The sequence below is a fragment of the Macrobrachium rosenbergii genome, chromosome 46 (genome assembly GCF_040412425.1).
Source record: "Macrobrachium rosenbergii isolate ZJJX-2024 chromosome 46, ASM4041242v1, whole genome shotgun sequence".
NCBI lineage: Eukaryota > Metazoa > Arthropoda > Malacostraca > Decapoda > Palaemonidae > Macrobrachium > Macrobrachium rosenbergii.
Window position 1 is genome coordinate 17,471,648 of NC_089786.1, and position 24,692 is coordinate 17,496,339.

A 24,692-nucleotide genomic window follows, 5' to 3' on the forward strand; every position below is an offset into this window, starting at 1 on the left:
ATAGAGAGGGGTTCATGTAATTCAAATGGAGGAGAGGGAGTCCGAGAAATTGATGGCTAGATGGAGGAAAAGAGGTGTTTGAATGGAAGGACCTTAATAATCAGAAAGTGAGATAGTAAGTGCACAAGATTTGAGGTGAATGGCTTCATTGTCCAGAGGGCGTTACATGCTCAGAGGAACCTTCTGTATAGGTAGGTAACCGAAGAGGGAGATGCTGTAGAAGTTTCCTGAGTACGGGTTCCTTGATTTATCAGGAAAAGGATATACGTAACAGCAACTTGCCCTGTTTTGTTCCTTGGAACATCCCATATTATGGCAGACGGCAAATTTGGGTGTATGTGTATTTATTTAACTTTATAATTGCAAGCAGCAAAGCGAGAGAGACAGGCAGATGATTTAGGTCAAAATGATATATATATGGAATGATAAAACGAGAAAAAACTAGAGAAATAGTTTGCTTCTTCTTAAATATATTGTTACAATGATGAAGATTTAACTGAAGACAAATTATGTACACTTTGACATTGATGAATAGTGACATTATACTATCGGTAGATTTACGAACTAATCTAAAACATCAAGATCGCACAAAAATCTTCCTTAAAATCTCAGTCATTTCATTGTTCCTAAAATTTGTGAAGAGATAGATAGATATTAATGGACAGGTAGACAGAGAAGCATAAAGACAAATAACTTGGAAAACATGCATATTGAGAGATAAACAGATAAACAAACAATCTTATAGGCAGGAGTTAGGTAAACAAATAAATAAGTAGACAATAGACAAATGCTCCACTCAGCCAACTCAAGATATCCCTCTGGGTCAAAACACTCGACAACGTCGACCACACCCAGTTGCAACGTTCCTTCTCCAAGCTCGAGAATGCCCGAATTCCTGCAGATGTTTTAGTGCGGTGAAAACAAATGGGCATCCTTATGTTCCGTGTTCCTTGGTATGGGTAGTCTGTGTCCAACTCAAGAAGGGGCAAAGTAAATGTCTATCATGGGAGAAATGCTACTATTTTTTTTTTTTTTTTTAACTGTGTAGCTGTAAATCTTGTCTTAAACCAGAGAAGTATTTTTTTCTCTCTCTCTTTCAGTGGGATGTAATATTTTGCTGGCGAACAGATTAAAAAAATTTCTTCAAGATCTCTCTCTCTCTCTCTCTCTCTCTCTCTCTCTTGCACCGAGATGTATTTAATGGTTCGAATAAATTTTCCAGCATTTGGTGAAGAGCCTCTCTCTCTCTCTCTCTCTCTCTCTCTCTCTCTCTCTCTCTCTCTCTCTCTCTCTCTCTCTCTCTCTTTCATTGACACCTGGGATTGGTAATTACAGGTAACTGTTTAATGGAGACCCGATTAACAAATTTTACTATGATCATCTTCTAGAATATGATCCAGATTAAACTCTCTCTCTCTCTCTCTCTCTCTCTCTCTCTCTCTCTCTCTCTCTCTCTCTCTCTCTCTCTCTCTCTCTCTCTCAGAGAGAAAGGGTCTTGGCAAACGAACAGATTAGAAAATTTAAAAAAAATTGTCATCTTTTGTCTATTAGTGTTTGGAGAATTTTATTTGTCTATTTAAAAAAAGTACAGCCCATGTTATGTATTTCAACTGTAATGAAATTACTTATTCTTAAATTCTTTCCCCTCAGTGCAATACTTTTCATATCGATGATCCTTTGCTTTAAAACTGACCGCTCCTGATCGTTGTGAAAGGTACAGGTAATTTCATCACCTGTGCCAGGTGTAGAAAGTTGCAAGATCTGTAAATGTTGTTTTTCTTTTAAGTATTTTTTTTTACTGTTGTTTAGTGTCGAATAAGGTCAGTTTGGCTGCCGTTGCTTTCACTGCGGCAAATTGTTCATTCATTATTTGATTTTAATGTTTATTTTTCTCAGTTCAGTTATGAGAGTTTTGAGAGTTTATTGTTTACTGAATATAAATGCCTGCACTGAATATTGATTAAAAATGAGAGTTGCCTGCGCTGAATATTCAATAACGATGTGAATTAATTGCCAGTTTCAAATGGCTACATTATTTATCGATAATCAAGAAGTGTTGTAGCTATGTACAGACGACTTCGTTGTAGAGGAACTATTTATAAGTTCTTTCTGGATGCGAATGGCTGTTTTGTGTATTGATTGAAAACCAAACGGTCCTTGCTGGATGCAAATTATTATGCAACGAATTATATTAAGGTATTTAGCAATTAAGAAACCCTGGCTACCTTCCCGTGTACAAGTCGTCCTTACGGAAGACTCTTTTCTTATTAAACTTATTAAAAGTCTTAAATTTTTCTTATTAAAAGTCTTAAATTCACCGACGTCAGACTTTCATTATGCAAATCCAAATATTGCCTGGCATGTAGTCTCAGAGGCATGTGTACGTGTTCAAGTTTAATAATCGAATCAGTATTCTTTAAAAGTCTAGATACTGGCAGCTCAAAGCATCCTCCAGGCATTGTTAACTTGTATCACTTCATTTTACAAGATGGATGTTTGGATCTAAAATGGGCTATTTTATTATTAGTGCTGAAAACCTCGACGAATATTGGCTAAGTCGACCAAAGCGTTAATTGCACACAGGATGACTAATTTGTACATACACACACACACACACACACATATATATATATATATATATATATATATATATATATATATATATATATATATATATATAGATATATATATATATATATAGATAGATAGATAGATAGATAGATAGATAGATAGAGATATATCGAGAGGAAGACGGAGGGAAACCACACAACACTAGGCTGCCGTTTAATTTTATTGCCGACGTTTCGTAATTTTTCCCATAAAAATAGATAAAAACACTGATAAGTACAGTCTTATAATAAAAAAAAAAATAACAAAGAATAAGCATAAAAGATAGATAAAACACAAGTGACCTTGAGGTGAGGCAGCAAAGAACTAAAAAGAAATCACCACGCTGGTTAAGATAAATGCAGTGGACTTGAAGAAGTGTGAGTGTTTAACAATGGAACCAGCTGTTTCATAAATAATGACTCCAGGATGGTTAAGTCTTGAGGATTGGCAGTACGATCGATTATGCTAGAATCTCTGTTCTCAGTATATGTTTTACATTGTTTCGAATGATTTCTTATGCTGGAGTGCTCTGGGTTCGAAATTCTGCTCCCTGTATAAAAGCTGGTCCCCGATGTGAATCAAAACGCACCTTAAGAAGCCTACTGATGGATCCCACGTAAATCCCTGAAATACATTTAGGGCATGTATACTTATAGACGACACCAGGGGACACATAAGGACACAGCTGATCTTTTATTTTAAACAAAGAGCCAATAGCGAGAGGATTTTTTGGAATTAATTTGACTGATATGGCTGGGGAATGGTCAAGAATAATTTGCATAAATCTTTTTTGAAAGATTAGGTCACTGATATATGGAAAGGTTGCATAGAAATTCATTTTTTTGTACAGTCAGAACTTCAGGTCTTCTAGAGAAATGTTTATTTAATAATAATTGCAGCCTTGAAGATGTAATCATGGGAAAAATGACGAAACGTCGGCAATAAAATTAAAAGACAGCCTAGTGTTATGTGGTCTTCCTCCGTCTTCCTCTCGATATGTTTATCTGGGAGTGTTATCCCTGTGCTGTAACTTATATACATATATATATATATATATATATATATATATATATATATATATATATATATATATATATATATATATATATGTGTGTGTGTATGTATATATATATATATATATATATATATATATATATATATATATATATATATATATATATATATATATATATATATATACATATATATATATGAATGTCTTTTCTGTAATACTACAGTGTAATATGAAAATAAGAAGGCCCATAAAACACTATTTAAACGTTGAAACCATATATTTCAGGGCACTTGTTTCTGTGCCCCTGTTCACTAGTAGAATATGGACAGGTGGAAAGTTACAATGGTATATATACAAAAACATGAAGGTGTGGCCTTAGGCCTCCGATGTTAAGGAGGTGGCGTTTCTTAAGAAGGAGGAGATTGACCAAATTCCTAGTGGTTTTGGCCTCATTAGCTCCCGTTTGGCGATGGATCTGGCGGTCGCGTTTCTTGGGTCATCTTCTTCAAAAAGGGTGCGAGGATTAAGGTGTCAATGGCGTCCGATTTCCAATGTCCTCCTGACAGGTTCATATTGTTGGTTTGATTGATGATAGCAGATTCCAGCATCTTTCTTTTGTACGGACAGCTACTCTTGAAAACCAACTCCGCCCCCTCAGTTAATGACATGCCCTGTATTTCTAATATGTAGGAAAATTCCCGAACTCTCGAAGCGTAACGTACTGATCTTTTTGTGCTCTGTTATTCTTTGCGAGAGCGATCTACCTGTCTCGCCTACATAAATGTCATGACAATTAACTACACGGTATCTTGTAAACTCCGGCTTCTTCCCAAAAAGTTATTTAAGTATACGTTAACAGCGAACTCCCGATGGATTTGGGATAATGGAAAATGAAAGGATTATCAGAACTGAGTTGCTCGGTGGCCTTTTGGATGTTTTCATCGTATGGAACTTTATTTTGTTGTTGAAATCTATTTGTCTGTTGTGAGTGGGACCTCTGTAGTATATTTTATTTGCTTTATTAATAGCCCTCTCGATAATGTGGTGGATAGAACAGTTGCGTTAGGTGTTGGCGGATCGTGTTAAATTCTTGATCCAGGTACTCATTTGAACATATCCTAAGTCCTCTGAGGAATAGGTTGCACCCTACCATGATTTTACGGAGACGTCGTGGTAGCTTAAGAAATGAATGTAGGAGACAGCGAAGGTGGGTTTTCTATATACTGTAAATGCATACCTGTTCTGTTTTTCTTATGATCAGTACATCTAGGAACGGCAGTTTTCCGTCCTTTTCCCATTCTGTTTTAAATTTTATGGTCGGAACTAGCATCCACGAATTTAGCCTATTAAAAAATTCCTTAAAGTCCCCAGCTATTGTCCCAGAAAGTAAAGATATCATCTACGTATCTAAGCCAGATCATGTTATGGGGTTTGATAGACGACAAAGTTCTGTTTCAAAATATTCCATGTACAAGTTTGCTAGAAGGGGTGATAGGGGACTTCCCATGCTACAGCCAAATTTTTGTTTGTAAAAATTACCATTGAAAGAAAACACGTTGTTAGTTACACAGAGGTTGATAAGCCTTTAAAGTTTTTCCTCTTGGCATAGATAAAACTTAAAACTTATCAACCTCTGTGTAACTAACAACGTGTTTTCTTTCAATGCAATTTTACAAACAAAAATTTGGCTGTAGCATGGGAAGTCCCCTATCACCCCTTCTAGCAAACTTGTACATGGAATATTTCCAAACAGAACTTTTGTCGTCTATCAAACCCCATAACATGATCTGGCTTAGATACGTAGATGATATCTTTTACTTTCTGGGACAATAGCTGGGGGACTTAAGGAATTTTTAATAGGCTAAATTCGCTAGTTCCGACCATAAAATTTAAAACAGAATGGGAAAAGGACGGAAAACTGCCGTTCCTAGATGTACTGATCATAAGAAAACAGAACAGGTATGCATTTACAGTATATAGAAAACCCACCTTCGCTGTCTCCTGCATTCATTTCTTAAGCTACCACGACGTCTCCGTAAAAATCATGGTAGGGTGCAACCTATTCTCAGAGGACTTAGGATATGTTCAAATGAGTACCTGGATCAAGAATTTAACACGATCCGCCAACACCTAACGCAACTGCTCTATCCACCACACATTATCGAGAGGGCTATTAATAAAGCAAATAAAATATACTACAGAGGTCCCACTCACAACAGACAAATAGATTTCAACAACAAAATAAAGCTTCCATACGATGAAAACATCCAAAAGGCCACCGAGCAACTCAGTTCTGATAATCCTTTCATTTTCCATTATCCCAAATCCATCGGGAGTTCGCTCGTTAACGTATACTTAAATAACAAAAAGGGAAGAAGCCGGAGTTTACAAGATACCGTGTAGTAATTGTCATGACATTTATGTAGGCGAGACAGGTAGATCGCTCGCAAAGAATAACAGAGCACAAAAGATCAGTACGTTACGCTTCGAGAGTTCGGGAATTTTTCTACATATTAGAAATACAGGGCATGTCATTAACTGGAGTGGGGAGTTGGTTTCTCAAGAGTAGCTGTCCGTACAAAAGAAAGATGCTGGAATCTGCTATCATCAATCAAACCAACAATATGAACCTGTCAGGAGGACATTGGAAATCGGACGCCATTGACACCTTAATCCTCGCACCCTTTTTGAAGAAGATGACCCAAGAAACGCGACCGCCAGATCCATCGCCAAACGGGAGCTAATGAGGCCAAAACCACTAGGAATTTGGTCAATCTCCCTCCTTCTTAAGAAACGCCACCTCCTTAACATCGGAGGCCTAAGGCCACACCTTCATGTTTTTGTATATATACCATTGTAACTTTCCACCTGTCCATATTCTACCAGTGAACAGGGGCACAGAAACAAGTGCCCGAAATATATGGTTTCAACGTTTAAATAGTGTTTATGGGCCTTCTTATTTTCATATATATATATATATATATATATATATTTGGTAATATACATATACATATATATATATATATACAGTATATATATATATATACAGTATATATATATATATATATATATATATATATATATATATATATATATATATATATATATATATATATATATATATATTATAATTTCTATTGAAGTTAATGGCATTGTCCTCAGATACTGTCTTTTTATCAAGACTTTGAATCCATCTGCACTTCTTTTTCTCTCTACTGGCATTCGTCTCAGGAATAACGAAAAATTATTCAAGATTTTTTCCATTTACTTTTTCTAGTCGACTGACCGTTTCCTCACTCATCGGCAACGTCTTCAGATTAAGTTACAAATTGACTTTCAAGGTTCTTATTACTGCATGCAAACTTTTAAATATTCAGCATGACATCATTTAATTAGGGTGCTGAATTTCTATTGGTCGGTGGGTCTCATTCTCTGGCTGGTGGTCTGGGCAGCAGCATGGGCATTCCTGGTGCTCCATAAGACACATCCTATGCCTGCAGCAAGAGACGTGGACAAGGGAGTGATTCCCATCTCTGGTTGATAGTCATGATTTGCTTCATCGTTGATAGTCGTGTCCAGGGGTATTCTGTCGTTCATGTCTCCCTTTGGATTCTCATGGATGTCCTGTGGTTTCCTTGAAGAAGGGAGGATCAAGTCCAAGTTCATCTGTATGTTCAGTGCAGGCCGTTGTTGATTTATATTCACAGCTTCTGCTGTTTGCAATCTGAGGAACCGGGGTTCTCTATGAACAATGTCTGTGCTTTCTAATAGTTCTAGTGTCGGCTTACGGTCGTGGTCGTCTACATAGTGGTGAAATATTGACCAGTGGTTGCAGTGAGCTTGCAGTCGTCTGTGTAAAGTGGTAGTGGTGGGACCTATTTAGTAATTGCTGAGGGTTTGATATGTTCCTTCGGTACATTTAAATTTGTATACTACGTTGGTCGACTCCTGCATCTCTCTACGGGAGACTGTGCTATTTCGCATTACAAGGGTGCTGATAGGTTCGGGCAGCAGTAGACATGTAAGGAAATACTGTCATCAGGATTCGTAGGTGCTGTCCTGTTGGCAATCCTCTTCATGGCCTTGACCTCATCCTTGAACTGGCTGTGATATGCGAGAATTGAACCCCCTGTTTAAAAATCTTCCACCGCATTACCCACGTCATACACCCTCGTCATCAGCATACTATGCCATTCACCTCTGTCTTATATGCAATCTTGTTCATCCTGAAATCCTTTCCTTTCTAATATCCCTCTCACTTCTGTCTAGTGCTCATTATGCTTTTCTCTCCTCCTTCCTGTCACATCCGAGTTATTCAGTCTTATCACCAACCTGTAACTGCTAGAAGGACCGAGTCACACCTACTCATCCACGATCATTTTTATTTTTACTTCTGCTCATCCCCCCCAATTCTTCTTACACTATATTTACTAATTAAACACTTAATCTCAAATGCTTCCAATTTTTTTCATAGACATTCAACATCCACACTTGACTTCTAATAATATACAGCTGGCTCAACAATCCCATCGTGCATTGCCACCTTGGCTTCTATACTTATTCCAGTTCACACCCTAATTCTTTGCTCATACCGTGCTGCCTTCCTTCTTCACCCATTTGCGAATCCTATACTAGTCAACTATTTCCATTCTTCTTCTATCCATATTGATATTTATTGCTCCAGCTTTCTGGTTTCCATCTACTCTCATTGCATGACCCTCAACTTTTATCTCTTGAAAATACTATCAAAACCTTTCAGTTTCAACAATTTCTCTTCATTAACCCCTGTCAGTACTACATTATCCATTAAGCTTCAACCATTCTCTGCTCCATTCACGACCCATTTTCTTATTCCACAATTTTTCACCTAAATCTCAGGGTTACAACACGCTGTTGTCTTAGACCCACTTTTATAGTACCAAGTCTCTCTCTCTCTCTCTCTCTCTCTCTCTCTCTCTCTCTCTCTCTCTCTCTCTCTCTCTCTCTCTCTCTCTCTCTGTTTGACATAAGCGCTGAATTTCTCATAATGGTCCATTGAGGGTAGTGGGTTACAGTTAACGGTGGACAGAAGGAAAGGAGAGAAAAAAGGAAAAACAAAATGAGTTGTGGTGGAGACTCCGTTGAAGATTATGCCGTCCATTTACAATTAGGGATGGGGCGACCCCTACGAGATAATCCTAAATCTACCAGATCGGAGCCATTCGTCAGGCCGTCCTCTCTCTCACATTTGCATATCGGGCAGGCCCAAGCACGAGCTACCAGCATATTTCGTTCCAGTGCAAAATGATCCATTGCATTCTGGATCTCAATTAGGCCCTTCATCGCAAAAACTAGTTTCTTGTGGGGATCCTCGACCACCTTTGAGGATACTACGAGATAGGAAGATCTAAGCAAAAATTTCTCTCTCTCTCTCTCTCTCTCTCTCTCTCTCTCTCTCTCTCTTTTGAGAACTGAGTAAGAACGCAATATGCTTAACCAGTATATGAACTCTCTCTCTCTCTCTCTCTCTCTCTCTCTCTCTCTCTTTTGAGAAGTGAGCAAGAAAACAATATGCTTAACCAGTATATGAACATGAGAGCATGTAAATGATGCATATAACCACGTTGGAATGTTTACAGTTCCTTGGTATATATTGACATTACTTTTCTGTTTTTTATGTAATTTGAAAGCATATATATACATATATATGCGTGTGAGTGTGTATGTATGTATATATGTATGTATATATGTATGTATACATACATATATGTATATATATATATATATATATATATATATATATATATATATATATATATATATATATATATATATATATATATATATATATATATATATATATATATATATATATATATATATATATTTCTGATTCATCAATATTTAGGTTGCTTAGTTGTCTGGGACAGATCTCAAAATTTGTAATAGCTTCTTAAGTAGTTATCTTATCTCAGTTACTTATATTAGTCTTATTCATTCCTGTCGGGGAAATTGTTCTCATATTAGTCAAGCTTCATCGTGAGTTGTGGACAATTTTCTCAATCACTGGATTTGTCTTTAAGTCCTACTTAGATCCTTTATAAATCACAGGTCACTTTGCTTTTTTTATAGGTATTATCGTGGCCAGTATGCCATTTAGCTTATGTGAAGGTCCCTCCTTCTCTCTGCGCACATTCCTGAGACCTTGTTGTCTCTTTTAGGTACTCTTATGGTTAGCATTTTGTTAAGCTGAATGTGGGATTCCCTTTTCTCTGTGGCATCCTTGTCTATACACTGTCTGATTTGTATGTACTGTACTGTTTTGTCTAGTGATCCATTGACCTAAAAAAGTAAGTGCTTAATTTCTTAGCTGCCATCCTTATCTTTACTATCCCACTTATAGGTACTATTCAGACCAGTGTGCTTTTGAGCTAAGGAAGGGAGCCCCTCCTTCTTTCATGTTTATGGGTGCTATATTGACCAGTGTTCTTTTGTGGTAAGGAAGAGACCCCCTCCTCTTGTCTTATTGTTTATAGGTACTAATTCGATTGCGTTATTTTGAGGTAAGGGAGGGACCCTCTCCTCTTGTCGTGTTTTCAGGTACTATTTAGATCAGGTAAATAAAATAATAAAATTCTAAATCCAATTGATATAAGAACATTCCAAATCTATGACCTGAACTGTTGCTGCTTCCTTTTAAAAGTTAAGTTTATAATATCAGCCTGGTATAAGTTTTATATTAAATCCATGCCATAAATCTGTTGTCAAAGGTATGATTAATTTTAAAAGTCCAAGTTATTCTGAGCCAAAATTCAAATACACGACCTTAGCTGTAGCTACAAGCAGTCAAAACTAATTTTAAAGAGAGAAAAGGATAAAAATACGTAAATTTTTTTTTTTAGAAATTTGACTCCACAAAAAGCCTGTGGTATTTGAGGTTGAAAATGGGAATGAAATGTCTGAGAGTCGAGGCGTCATTCTGTACCTGTCTGTATGCTTTCGTGTTCAGAGCCGAAGTCAGAGCAAAAGTTAAGATTTAGAATAAAGAAAACGTTGACTGTGAAAGAAAACGCTTGTCTAGAAACATGACGGATGGTGCCATTCTTCTTCGTTCTGACAAAAGATATAAATCATAACCAAATTAACCGCGTCTAGCAAACACTGATTTCTCTCTGTGGGTCTGTCTGTCTGTCTCTCTCTCTCTCTCTCTCTCTCTCTCTCTCTCTCTCTCTCTCTCTCTCTCTCTCTTTATGGAATGTTTCCTATGGCTGTTCTCTGTCCCCAGTCGCAGTACCAGCATCTCTCTCTCTCTCTCTCTCTCTCTCTCTCTCTCTCTCTCTCTCTCTCTCTCAATGCATTGCTAACGGTTCTCTCTTGCTTATCGCACGGCTGACGTCTCTCTCTCTCTCTCTCTCTCTCTCTCTCCATCGCGTAGCTAATGGTTCTATCTCTCTTTCTCTTATCCCACTGGTAATGGCTCCCTCTCACTCTGTCTTATCGCAGCGCCAACTATTGCCTCTCTCTCTCTCTCTCTCTCTCTCTCTCTCTCTCTCTCTCTCTCTCTCTCTCTCTCTCTCTGGGATACAGATGAGGGTTGATTCGTTCGCAAAAAGCTGCACGTGCAGTGTTTATGAATATATTAATTTGTTTGTATTTTTTTTTGGGGGGGGGGTGGTTTACTATTGTCATCCTTATTTGTATGAATGATAAAGAAGTCGATACATTTGCTGTGATATCTGAAAATGGTGAATTAAATCCACAGTCATTCAATTTTGTAAATATATTAATACAAAAGAATCATGTGACCTTTCGTGAATCCATGTAGCTGTGTTGATTTGAACCACTCACCAATGAGACACCAACCAACTTTCTTCTTCTTCTTCTTCTTCACCGTAGGGGGTTAATGCCGTCAGTGCACCTCATGCGGTGCAATGTAGGCATTACTCAAGCTTCTTTGCAGCGTCCCTTCGGTCCCTAACTGCAACCTCTTTCATTCCTTTTACTGTACCTCCATTCATATTCTCTCTCTTCCATCTCACTGTCCACCCTCTCCTAAGAATTGATTCATAGTGCAACTGCTTTGAGGTTTTCCTCCTGTTACACCTTTCAAACCTTTTACTGTCAATTCCCGTTTCGGCGCTGAATGGCCTTAGTTGCCCCAGTGTTCGGCAGGTATGCCTAAAATCTATAATCAATCAATCAATCTTCTTCTTCTTCTCAGCTCAACAGCTAGTCGGGGTCGCTGTTTTTGATGATCCCCCTCCAGTTGTTTCTGTCTCCAACAGCCCATTTTATAATTGGTATTGCCGGATGTTTTACGGACGGATGACCTTCGTGACTTCAGCCTTCCCTGTTTCTCTGGGCTTGGGACTGGGACTGAGTTGGCCTGGCTTGTTTTGCTTGTCATTACATCCTGGAGAGATTGCCTGCTCACATAGTGCATAATCTTATTATATGAATTGTAATTTGTAACCATAAATATTTTTCCGGTGTTTTCTGTTGGCAATATTTTTATTTGATTGGTGTGCGCAAAGTAAGCTTCTATGCCAGGGTGTTCATTTTGATGCCATTGTAAAGTTTAATACTTATAATTTATTACAGTATGTTCAAAAGAACTAAATAAAAAAGATTACAAGTTAAATTGATGAGTTGGAATTATCCAAGAAAACAAGATCTTTGTGCTTTAGAGTAAAGTGATTTCCGTTAAACATGCAAACTAATACCACCATGCAAAACAGCGATAGATTTATATATATTATATTATATACATACATATATATATATATATATATGTATATATATATATATATATATATATATATATATATGTATATATATATATATGTATATATATATATATATATATATATATATATATATATATATATATATATATATATGTGTGTGTGTGTGTGTATATATATATATATGTATATATATATATATATATATATATATATATATATATATATATATATATATATATATATATATATATATATATATATTGAATTCTATATATATATATATATATATATATCCTGTTGAATTCTAGTGCACATGAGGCGTTCACTGTTTGAAGACAAGACTTCTCTAATATTCTGAAATTGCAGAACAAGACGAAAATCTTTGCTATGAGGTTATATTTTATTTTGTGCTGCCGACAGGTGTTTAACTATTAGGTCATGGGCATCATCGCGGCTACAGTAGAACCAAAATGGAACCTGAGAGGTGTCACCTTAAACTAGTGCATGCCACGTGTGCTTCCTTCAGCATTCATTAGTAGTGTTGTTAATGGGAAATATATACTGTATATATATATATATATATATATATATATATATATATATATATATATATATATATATATATATATATATAATTTATGTATTTAGCTTTATTTATGCCAGTTACTTCACAGTAAAGCATATCTCTTGTCATTTCTGAGGGTGAGGAACACTATGCAGCGCATATATTAAAAACCGGTTCCATTTATGGTGTCGGTAATAATTAGTTTCACAATACCTGTATTTGGTTTAATTTATAGCATCGGGCCAAGAAAAAGAACAATTTTCTACTTTATCTCAGTTTTTGCCCAAATTTGTTGAGTCAAAAGCTGTTGAACTTGGACAAGGAATGTGCATAATGTACTCAATAATAAGTACGTTGCAGTTGCAAAGCTTTCAAATTTTTATTCATTTTTGTCGGCACGAGCCGACTACTACTACTAATTATAATAGTGACAGGTAAAAGTACACCAGCTTATCTACAGGCGATAATAACAGATAATAATAATAGGAATTTACGACTTGTAAACGAACATTAACTTCTTAGAAACAAGCCTTTGGAATTTAAATTATTATATTTCTTCTAGATCACTTCGAAAGCGCAACTGGAATGTTGACTTCGGGTGGTTTATCTTCCTAATAAGAATAAAGCCATCATGGAAAAAATGAGATTTTGGCTACTTGTGATAGATTATTCTTAAACTAATACGAAATTCCTGTCGGCAGCATCTGATGATGTGTATTGTTGTGTATTTTGTCGCCTCCTTAACATTTGTATGCTTGTAGTTTAGCGATAGCCTGGACGCTGTCACTTCTGTTTACGAGTAAGTTGAGTACCTGCCTCAGTACTGTGTTTACGTACTTTTTTATTGCTTAATAAAGACGCCATGTAAAGGGTCCTTTCTCTTCTCCTCGGACTTATCATCTAGAGATAATTATTATTATTATTATTATTTATTATTATTATTATTATTATTGTTATTATTATTATTATTATTATTATTATTATTATTATTATTATTATTATTATTATTATTATTTGAACGTTGAACCAATTGCCTTTATTCAGCATATTGCTATTGATATTTCCACCAATAGTGAGAGAGGCTGGCCCTTGGCGTAATACCAACATTGCATTATTATTATTATTATTATTATTATTATTATTATTATTATTATTATTATTATTATTATTATTGTTATTATTATTATTATTATTATTGTTATTATTATTATTATTATTGTTATTATTATTATTATTATTATTATTATTATTATTATTATTATTGTTATTATTATTATTATACGGACGCTGAACCAGTTGCCTTTATTCTGCATATCGCTACTGATATGGCGACCAGTAGTGAGAGAGGCTGGCCCCTGGCTTAACACCAACATTGCATTATTATTATTATTATTATTATTATTATTATTATTATTATTATTATTATTATTATTATTATTATTATTATTATTATTAATAATAAAGTAACAAACATCCCTTAGGTTTCCTAGTATAGAATGCCTATTTACTGATTCGGCGTTAGTGATCCCGGCAGCTTTATAAGCAGAAGAGTCTCTAGAACATGTCAGTGATCACACCCAGTGTTGCTTAAGTTATTGCTACGAGACCAGCAGTTCAAAGAACGTTTCAGTGCCTGGTGTACTAACCAGACTCATCTGTGTTGCCTAAGTGCTGGTGGTTGCATTAAAGCATTGGAATTTGTAGCTGTGTCATAGGATCAAAATGAAGACATTTTTTTTGCAATTACAGGTTCTTGGAAACATATCCATGGACGTCTACAGAACATTTTTCCTTTCCACTTTCCAAAGGTCTAGAGAATACGTTGTAGACCTTGCTACATTTGGCAGCATACTACACGCTTCGCCGGAACGGAACTGCTGAATAATCTACGCACGTCAGTCAGCATTGCAGATGTTTTGTCTGGATCCTGCATGCCTTATTGTTCGACCTGCTTTTTTTGCATAACTCATTAGCAATTGCTTGCACTTTCATTCCAGTCAGGTTCCTATCAAGATCAAGTAATTGCGTGCTAAGTACCTGTACCTCTTGTGTCACTCAGTGTCAGTCTGTAAGGAACGTGTTGGAATTTATCGATGAAATTAAGACTCCTCTGTCTTATCTTTGACATTTCATTCAGTCTCCTCTGGACCTCTGTAACCCGTTGCCAAGCTCTTTGAATTCCCGACGCCTGTTGCATGTTTCTACGCATGTAGTTTTGGGATGACATTGCAGGGGCCATGCCAGTTATTCCGTAGATAGTCGCGGAAGCTTGTGTTTCTAGATTTAATTTTTTCCCCAAGATATATTATCACCAGTCTTGTTATCATAGTGAATTTTTGTGGATAAAATTATTATTATTATTATTATTATTATTATTATTATTATTATTATTATTATTATTATTATTTTATTATTTCCACGTCTTATTTGACAAAAACCAATGATCATACCCAGAATTCTAAAAAAGTGTTAGCAGAACCAAGAGAAATCATGGAAAATAACAGGTGTATGTGAATTTTTTTTATATATATTTCTAGTTTTCAACATAATTTTTTCAAGAAAAGTGGAACAACAACACCACTATAAATATTACTACTACTATTACTACTACTGCTGCTTCTGCTGCTGCTGCTGCTACTACTGGTACTACTACTACTACTAACTACTACTACTACTACTACTGCTACTACTACTACTACTACTACTACTACTACTACTACTACTACTACTAATAATAATAATAATAATAATAATAATAATAATAATAATAATAATAATAATAATAATAATAATGAAAGCCCTAAACTGGAGCTGTGTAAGAAACACCAGCTAGCTTGCAGTAATAAGTGGTACGAACACCAACCTGAGGGAGTGATAGAAAACGATCAGGCAAAGATCCTCTGGGACTATGGTATCAGAACAGAAAGTGAAATACGTGCCAGTAGACCAGACGTGACGTTGATTGACAAAATCAAGAAGAAAGTATCACTCATTGATGTTGCAATACCATGGGACACTAGAGTAGAGGAGAAAGAAAGAGAAAAAATTGTTAAAGTATCAAGACCTGAAAATCGAAATAAGAAGGATATGGGATATGCCAGTGGAAATTGTACCCATAATCATAGGAACACTAGGCGCGATCCCAAGATCCCTGAAAAGGAACCTGGAAAAACTAGATGCCGAAGTAGCTCCAGGACTGATGCAGAAGAGCGTGCTACTAGAAACAGCGCACATAGTGAGAAAAGTGATGGACTCCTAAGGAGGCAGGATGCAACCCGGAACCCCACACTATAAATACCACCCAGTCGAATAGGATGACTGAGATAGAAAAAAAAAATAATATAATAATAATAAAAGCCATCAGTTTACTCAAGCAGTGGACCTATTACTCCTGGTGATGGGGGTAAAATTTCAAGCTTTCATGCACTCACTGCTGGGCCTCAAGCACGCGTTCACCCACATAAACATGCAGAGCCAGCTAGGTTTTCCTAACAGTATTTCTTAACTGTCCATGTGCCTGGGAGGTCAGGAGAAACTTTTATCATATTTTCCCTTTTTCCAGTGAATTGTTGCTATGCAAATTGACGGTAGATTGATCATACTTCTCTCTCTCTCTCTCTCTCTCTCTCTCTCTCTCTCTCTCTCTCTCTCTCTCTCTCTCTCTCTCTCTCTCTCTCTCTCTCTCTCTCTCTCTCATTTTGTTCCTTCCCTCTGTGGGTTCTGGGATCGAGCGCGAACTTACTCGCTTGTGAAACGAGCGCGTTACCTTTTGTGCTACGATCCCAAAACAGAGAGAGAGAGAGAGAGAGAGAGAGAGAAAGAGAGAGAAGTGCGTAAATGTATGTAAACATGTACTGATGTATATAGTCTTGAACAAGTGTGCGCGCGCACGCATGCGCACCCCAGTGTATGTTTCACCATCTCGTTAAGGTTTAACATCAAAAGGCAGTTACATTCACCGTCGTTTGTCGTTTGTCCTACGAAGCTGATTAAAATAAACTAATAGATGAAATTCAATCAAAGGTCTCCTTTTCTCCATAAAGCAGATTAACTTAAGACCTCATTAAATGGTCCCGCACGCTCTGGCCGCCGGGTCTCTGTGTTAATGAGCTGGGAAGAAGAAGAAGAAGAAGAAGAAGAAGAAGAAGAAGAAGAAGAAGAAGAAGAAGAAGAAGAAACGAAGATTGATTGGGTAATTTGAAGGTGTAAGGCAGGATCTTGGTGTAAGGGTTTGGGATGACAAATCGGAAAGATAGGAAGAGAACGGTGGAAGACAGTAAATGGGAAGGAGGAGAGAGAATTTGATAAATAAGGAAGGAGAGTAGCTGGAAGTTAAACAGAAGGTTAAAATGACAGAAATTAAAAGGAAAGAAGAGCCAAGAAAATAAGGAGTGAAGGAAAAAGGGGATGGAATAAGTAAGAGGCTGGTGTTAAGACAGAGAAGAAGGCCAGGAAGACAAATAGAAGAAAATAGAGAAAAGAGAAGATGAATAAAAGGAAGTGTTAGGAACAGGAAGAGGAATAAGAAAAGAATGAAGTGGTAACATTAGACACAGGTAAAACAAGGAGATATAAATACAAGAATAAAGAACATGAGGAGGAGAAATGTAAAGTGGAATGAAAAGAACGTGAAGATACCAATGAAAAGTAACAAAGGGAGAGAGATGACAGAAGACAAAAAGAAAAAGGAGAAAAAAATGAAAGGACAAAGAAACGAGAAGAAAAGAGAGAGAGAGAGAGAGAGGAAAAAAAATATGGAAGTGGAGTTACACACCTCGATAACATCGTCTGACCAGACCGCATAGAGCAAATCCAGTACCTTTTCCTTGTTTGAGTATATTGATGCAACCATTTTTTTATCATTAAAATTGTATAAATATTCGTATTAACAGGTGAAACGTGGTAATTGTATTGTCATTGATCAAAACCTGTATGCTTCGTGTATAGCAAACCTTAAAGGCCATAACTTGGTAGGCATGAAATACCTGCAAGTGATTAAAAGTAATTATGATGTTAAGAATAATAACCTCGTAAAGGAAACAAGCAATCGACCAAAGGTTTCGCACAGTTTCTTTGAGCCCAAATTGTTTAATGAACGTGTCTCGGCGAGACCCCTCAAAAGGCGTCTTTGAAAGGTAAAACAAACAAGTTCCCTCTCCGCTGGCACGTCTCCTTTTGGGCAGGTAATAGAAAACGTGCAATGTCAGCTGACGTTACGGAACAAGAGATGAACTCCAGGTCTTCTGAACCGAGATGATTCGACCAGTACGCAAATAGCTGTGTCACTCGCCAGCACATTACGACATAGCTTTTGTCAATTCAAGATAAAATCTTGGTTTTATATGAGCAGTTGTTTTGTGCTGGTCGGCAGTTAACGATTTCAGTGCTCTCCTGTAAGCTTAGAAAAAGACTGGAACTGTCTGAAGGCTTCTATGAACAGTTGTTTTGTGCCCACAGAGCTGCAACTGATGCAATCTCGAACCGGTCGTCCTATTCGTCAGTGTTGGGAGTCGTCAGTCCCAAAGGAGAATTCGAGCTTCCCTTTCGGCTAACGAAATGTAGGCTTGGCCAATACTGTTATCAGATTATTTATTAGTCACAGAGGCTGGATTTTAGTCTTTTACTCCTGTTACGTGTTTTTGCAGTAATTCAAGTCTAGCCGTTAACTCATCAGAACGGTAATTTCAGGTGAACGTCTTGAATAAGATCTGCTCACCAAGTAGGATCTCACGCTGCCGTAAATCACTAAGATAATAATAATAATAATAATAATAATAATAATAATAATAATAATAATAATAATAATAATAATAATAATAATGGAGAAGCAAATCCACAATTATGTGTATGGATGATCAGTACAGATAGCTTTCGCAAACTTGTTCGGTTCCCCTTTGAAAATGGGAACCGAACAAGTTCCCGAAAGCGATCTGTACTGATTTATCTTTAAATATATGTTTATATACATAACTGTGGATTTGCTTCTCCATTTTAAGACTCATTCTACTATGAGTATTTTTAATATTTTTAATAATAATAATAATAATAATAATAATAATAATAATAATAATAATAATAATAATAATAATAATAATAATAATAATAATAATAATAATCCATCTTAGGAGCCAAGTTTACACAAAATAGAAAACCCAGATATGAATAAAGAGGAAACAAGAAGAAAAAACAGATGAATAAATGTATGAGTACTGAACCGACAATTCAAGAAAGAACATAAAGGGTTTATTTGTTGACAGAAATGACATTTATTATAAAGATAACAATAAAAATGTTTAAGGAGGCACTAGTTTTCAGGTAACAGGTGCGTAAAGATGTTGAACTAATAAAAAAAAAGAAAGAAGCTGTTTTATACATCCCCTGTCCTTTAGGCCATAAAACTTGAATATTGTCCGTTAAGTACATTGAACCTAAGTAAACTGCGCATTCAGGTATATTAAGCCTAGAGAATATTTGCCATTCAGATGCGATAAAACTTCGAGAAAATTTGCAAATCAAGTGCATTAATCTAAGGTAATATTTGCTAATTTCGTTCATGAAAAGGTCGGAAATATTTGCCAGTGAATATTTGCTGGAATATTTGCCATTATACCCAACAAACACTCCCTTGTAGGGGGGTAGCGCCGTCAGTGCACCTCATGCGGTGCACTGTAGGCATTACTTAAGGTTGTTTGCGGTGTGCCTTTGTCCCCTAGCTGCAACTCCTTTCGTTCCTCTTACTGTACCTCCTTTCTTATTCTCTTTCTTCCATCTTACTTTCCACCCTCTCCTAACAATTGATTCATAATGCATCTGCGAGGTTTTACTCCTGTTGAACCTTTCAAACCTTTTACTGTCGTTTTCCGTTTCAGCTCTAAATGACCTCATAGGTCCCAGTGCCTGGCCTTTGGCCTAAATTCTGTATTCAATTCAGTTCAGTGCAATTCAACAAACACTCGAGGTGGCTGATATTCGTTAAGTGATTTAAATCCCTGAGAGTATTTGCCAAGCAATTCATTTGACCTCGCGAATATGTCATTTCAATGAACTAAACATCAAAGCATTACATCCAACCATGGAATATTGTTAGTTAGGTCTATTAAAACTTTGGGAATATGTGAACAATCAGTACACTAACCTATTGAATATTTGCTTAAGCCAATTATACTCGTCACATAATATTCTATTTTGGAATGTTAACCAGTCTAAGCGCAGTTTACCTAAGGAGTATCTAATAAGTGAGTTCATTAAATAAAAGAAATATTTGTCAGTTATGAGCAATAAACCCGTGAAATACATCCCAATTAAGCGCCTGGAACCCAGGTACCAAAGTACAGTACATACCTTTCGCAGGTACACAACGGACAAAACAACTTTGAATTCAGATTTCCCTTTAGATAACGGACATGAAAGCGTCTTATCTTACTCCCTTTCACACCTTTCCACACTTATGACCGCCTTTGGACAAAGACCCGTGTCGGCATAAGGCCAGCTTAATCTAAATCAGCCAACCGATCAAGAAATTACCTATATGATTTACTTTTCGGTTTTTACAGTGTCGTCCTTGGCAGTGTCTCTCTCTACAGTCTCTCTCCATCTCGTCAGTTAACAATGGGATTCATTCAAATCTCGTCTGCCCTGCGAAAGAGTCTGTTTATGGTTCCTCTGTGTTTCAGGATGTAACGTGAGATTCCTTTATGAACCTGTCGCTGCTGTGAAACTCACCAAATTCAGCACCCCTGGCGGGGACTGAGGTTTTTTTTTTTTTTTTAATAGCGACGAATGATAATAAAGCTGCTCTTGCTGCTACTGATCCTAATACTAAAACTAAATATGATGATAATCTATTATTACTGTTATTGTTATTTATTTGCAAAAGTATCCTCAGCGGGTTACTGTCACCTTAATCCAGCTAGCTTTGCTTGTTGGCTGTACCTACTTCAGGGGCAAGACGCCTAACTGCCATAAGGCCAGCTTAATCTACAGTAACAACTCGTAAAATTCAAAATGATATACGAAAATCGACGGTAAAAAATACCCGTAGTTATCACCACCTTTTCACCTGCAATCGGTATCTGATATACTAAGGTCCTCTTCTCTACCTGTATCGCCGTCTCCTATAAGATGTCCAAGAGATGAAAGTACCAGGCCACCTGCCTCGTTTTCTTGCTTCTCAGCTTGTACTAGGTACCAGGTACCAGATAATAATACGTCCCGGCCATGAAGGAATCTGTGTTTATCATACAAGCGCTTTGAAAAGGATTGAGGGTTGTGTAGTGTTTAATTGTAATGAAGAGCCTGCTCTAGTGCTTTAATCATTTCGTTTGTGTTAGCAGAAATTTGCTCTTTATTATAACTCTCCTTGCTGGAATTTTATATTGTCTTTATAATAATTCACGTGATTGATTTTGCAATAACTGTGTTTGCAATAACTGTTTGTTTTAGCGGGAAGGTTGATTGGTGCAATGAGTGTTGCAGTCTGCTTAGAAATATTGATTGCTTTTGCATTTGGATAATTTTTACAGTTATTATGAGCTTCACTTGTCTCTGCAATAAATTTGTCTTTAATAATTTTGACTGACTTTCAGTTAATTATTTTTATGTATACAATAAGAGTGCTTAGTTTGTCTGTGTGCTAATTCTGATTGTTTGTTGTAAATCTGCTCGTCGCTTGAACACCTGCTTTACATAGGCTCTTACTAATCTGCTTATAATGAATTAGGTTTCTAATTCTCGTAGGCAATCCTGCTGATTAGTTTTAGGAAGCAAACCTTTATATCTAAATTAACTTTACTTGCTGTAGACATTTTTCCTAATTTCCATTCCTTTCCTGTTTGACTCGGAAGACTAAATTCCAATGAAAATCGTGTCCCAAGTCCTCCTATATTTTTAAAACAATTATCCTTTGGTCGGGATAACAGAAGTTCTCATTAGTTTACCTGAGAACAACAGTTTAAAAAAAATTAGGAGTAATGTATAACTCCTGGAGCGTTGCCCTTCTCCGACAAAGAAGACATGAGCATCAAGTTCGTACTTCCTATCTCTGTTTCTAAAGTTAGTTAATATTTATTTTGTTTACTGGACCATTTCTTCCGTTTCTAAAAATGTTCCCCTCCTTTCATTGGCAGATTTATCACCTCAGTCAAAATGAAATTCCTTCACGTTTCTTCCAACTTTCCTTGTTTCCAGCGGACATGACTTGGGTAAAGTACTTTGAGTTCCCTCCCCACCGGGCTCTTGAATTACAAGGATTAATTTAATAATGAATTTTCTCAATATTTTATTTTTCCTTGCAGACTCTCACTTCGGAGGGCCGTTGAGGCGTCGTTGGTCGCTGATTGGTGAGTGTTTCATTGCTGGATGTTATTTGTTTTCTTTATCGAATGTCACTGCGTGTTTTCCTCGGTTGTATGTCTCGATATTTCTCATCACTGGTCTGCTACTAAATCGGCAATTTCCCGGAAGTGGTGAGGGCGGTGTGTGAGGTCTTTTAAAACTGGCGTCTTTCTGTAAATGTCCGTATTATTCAACCTCAAATGATGTATAAACAAGGATAATTTTAGGGACAACGAACAGGACACTGGGATTTCGGAATAAACCAGCCGGATTTCTGTTATTTTTTCCTGAGTAGCTCTATTGAACCTCGTATTTTGCTGTAATATTTCGAAGTTTGGCTTACAAGATTTGGTGTGTGGCTATTCTACGGGAGTACGCGCAGTAATTTACCGCACCTTCCCCAATTTTCTATAAGTGGCAGGGACGAAGGAGTGAAGTCTTTTAAAATCACTGAAGCGTGAGATATACAGACAACTAGTATTTTCCAGAAAATTTCGTGATCCAGTTTTCCTCGAGCGTTTTCTATGAGCAGGGACGGAATGTCTTCTGAAATTCGTATTTTTCTGTAAATACCTCTGTTTTTCTGAGACGTTTGGTTGGGATGTGGAGATTACTGAAACTAATACTGCATTTTACCCATTCATCCTCTTTTTATTTTGAGGGCCTAAATATTTTCGCTGCGGGACACACTCTTTTTCTACATAACTCAAATATTGTTTGCATTAGAAGGAAGTATTGTTTTCATACGGGTCATAGTACTTCTGTCCTTCAGGATTAAAAATTTTTACTTAGGAAAAAAATACTGTATTTTTTTATGAGATTAAGGTCTCCTTCAGGACTAATTTTTTCTTGCATGACAAACTGTTCTGTTTTTTTTTTTTTATGTAGGATTGCATATTTTACTATTGCACTATGTATTAAATTGTCAAGTTTCTCTTTCCTATGAGGCTAAGTATTTTTTTTGTGCTGGACGGAATATTTTTTTTGTATGACTAAGCTTTTCTCATACTGGACTAAATACTTTTTCTTAGGTCTACGGGACTAAGTATTTCTTTAATTTTTTAAGTTGGTACTGAGTGGTTTTTCTTACGGAACTACATTTTTCTTGTGTGAATAATTTTTTTGTTAATAGAACAATTACTTTTCCTTCCGCCACGGTTTATTGCATGAAATACTATTTTTCCCGAATGGCAGTGCACTCCTAGGTTTCCAGAGCTTCGAGGGCAGCATAATGTCCACCGTGACCAGTATTTTACTTTGAAACCTCATATTTTTGCTCTCAAAGGTGGGTTTCGCATGAATACAGCTTTGGCTCAAAACTTGATACTAATGAACCAGTATTTTTGCATAGCTTATGACGTCATTCTGTCTTCTCGGTTAAAAAAGCACGCTTCTGCGACAGGGCATTAACGAACAAAATTCATACATCCTATTCACTAAATTCTTAAGATCATGGAGAGCGTATAAACCGCAAAATCATTTTCAGTTTAGTTTGATTCATAATTTTTTTATTTTTTTTATTTTAGACCATTTAATCGATACGTTCCAACGGCCACTTCAAGAAAATAAAAGAAATGCGTTCTGAGGGCAACAGCCCGCCATTCACGAAACTACAACATACTCGTATGTCATGTGTCAATTCGTTTCGATCGCCAGCCTCGATTGTGTTAACGAAATATTATGAATATATATAGAATAGGAGGTATTTCAGGAAATTTGCTCGTAGTTTGACCTTGGCTACAACTAAAATATGGATTAGTTTGCCTAGTGCAGGTGTAGAATCTCCTGAACTCCAAATACTTAAGCGAGGAGTAAATTCATTCCCGCTCTCTGCTGAGACGTCTTCTGAATTTCACATGTATCGGTTTGATTTTCTGTTCCCTTATACTTATTTGTTTATCGCCTTTTCCTATAACTTGCCTCTCTGTGAAGGCTGATTCCCCTTTGGAGCCCTCTTGGGTTTATATAGTCTGTTGACTCGTCATTAAAAGTTTGAAGCTGAAGATTTAAAGAAAGAAAGAAAAGGACCCACCCTTCCAAATTTCTTTTGCCAAATATCTGTCTCGTTATTTAAAAAAAACCTTTTATGTGAGGTTGTATAGGCATACTAGTAGAATCTGCGAAACCTTCATTGTACAAGACTTACTAGAATGCAATTGTAATCACCATCTGTTCAGATTGAACTCCTACATTTACTTATATATTTATGCGATGTTCGCATCCAAAAAGGTGAATGTCAAGTTTATTGGACTACTTTTGAGATCTGTAATGGACAAAACTTATTTTATTACTTTTTTATATTCACCGAAGAAAAAAGATTCGCTCCGTGTCTTAAAACCTACTGAGGGTTAGTAGAAGACCCATTCGACGATTTAATCTGAACAGGCGAGACCTGAATTACGACATATGGCCTTGAGATGAGTCGAAATGTTGATGGCTCGTT

General features: G+C 36.5%; 2 protein-coding genes across 5 annotated transcripts in view; one reads left to right on the forward strand and one right to left on the reverse strand.

The window, feature by feature from the left end:
- The window catches only part of LOC136830253 (uncharacterized), a 290,781-nt gene that overhangs the window by 125,088 nt on the left and 141,001 nt on the right, over positions 1-24,692 (reverse strand). The window lies entirely within an intron of this gene.
- LOC136830255 (methyltransferase-like 26) overlaps positions 1-24,692 on the forward strand; it is a 420,688-nt gene that overhangs the window by 100,260 nt on the left and 295,736 nt on the right. The window contains exons 1-2 of one of the 3 annotated variants that reach the window (XM_067089616.1): positions 7,470-7,646; positions 22,210-22,254. The gene's annotated coding sequence lies outside the window, so the exon portion shown is untranslated. Of the gene's footprint in view, positions 1-7,469; positions 7,647-20,668; positions 21,968-22,209; positions 22,255-24,692 lie in introns of those variants that run through there. The other 2 variants (XM_067089617.1, XM_067089615.1) reach the window with 2 other exon arrangements.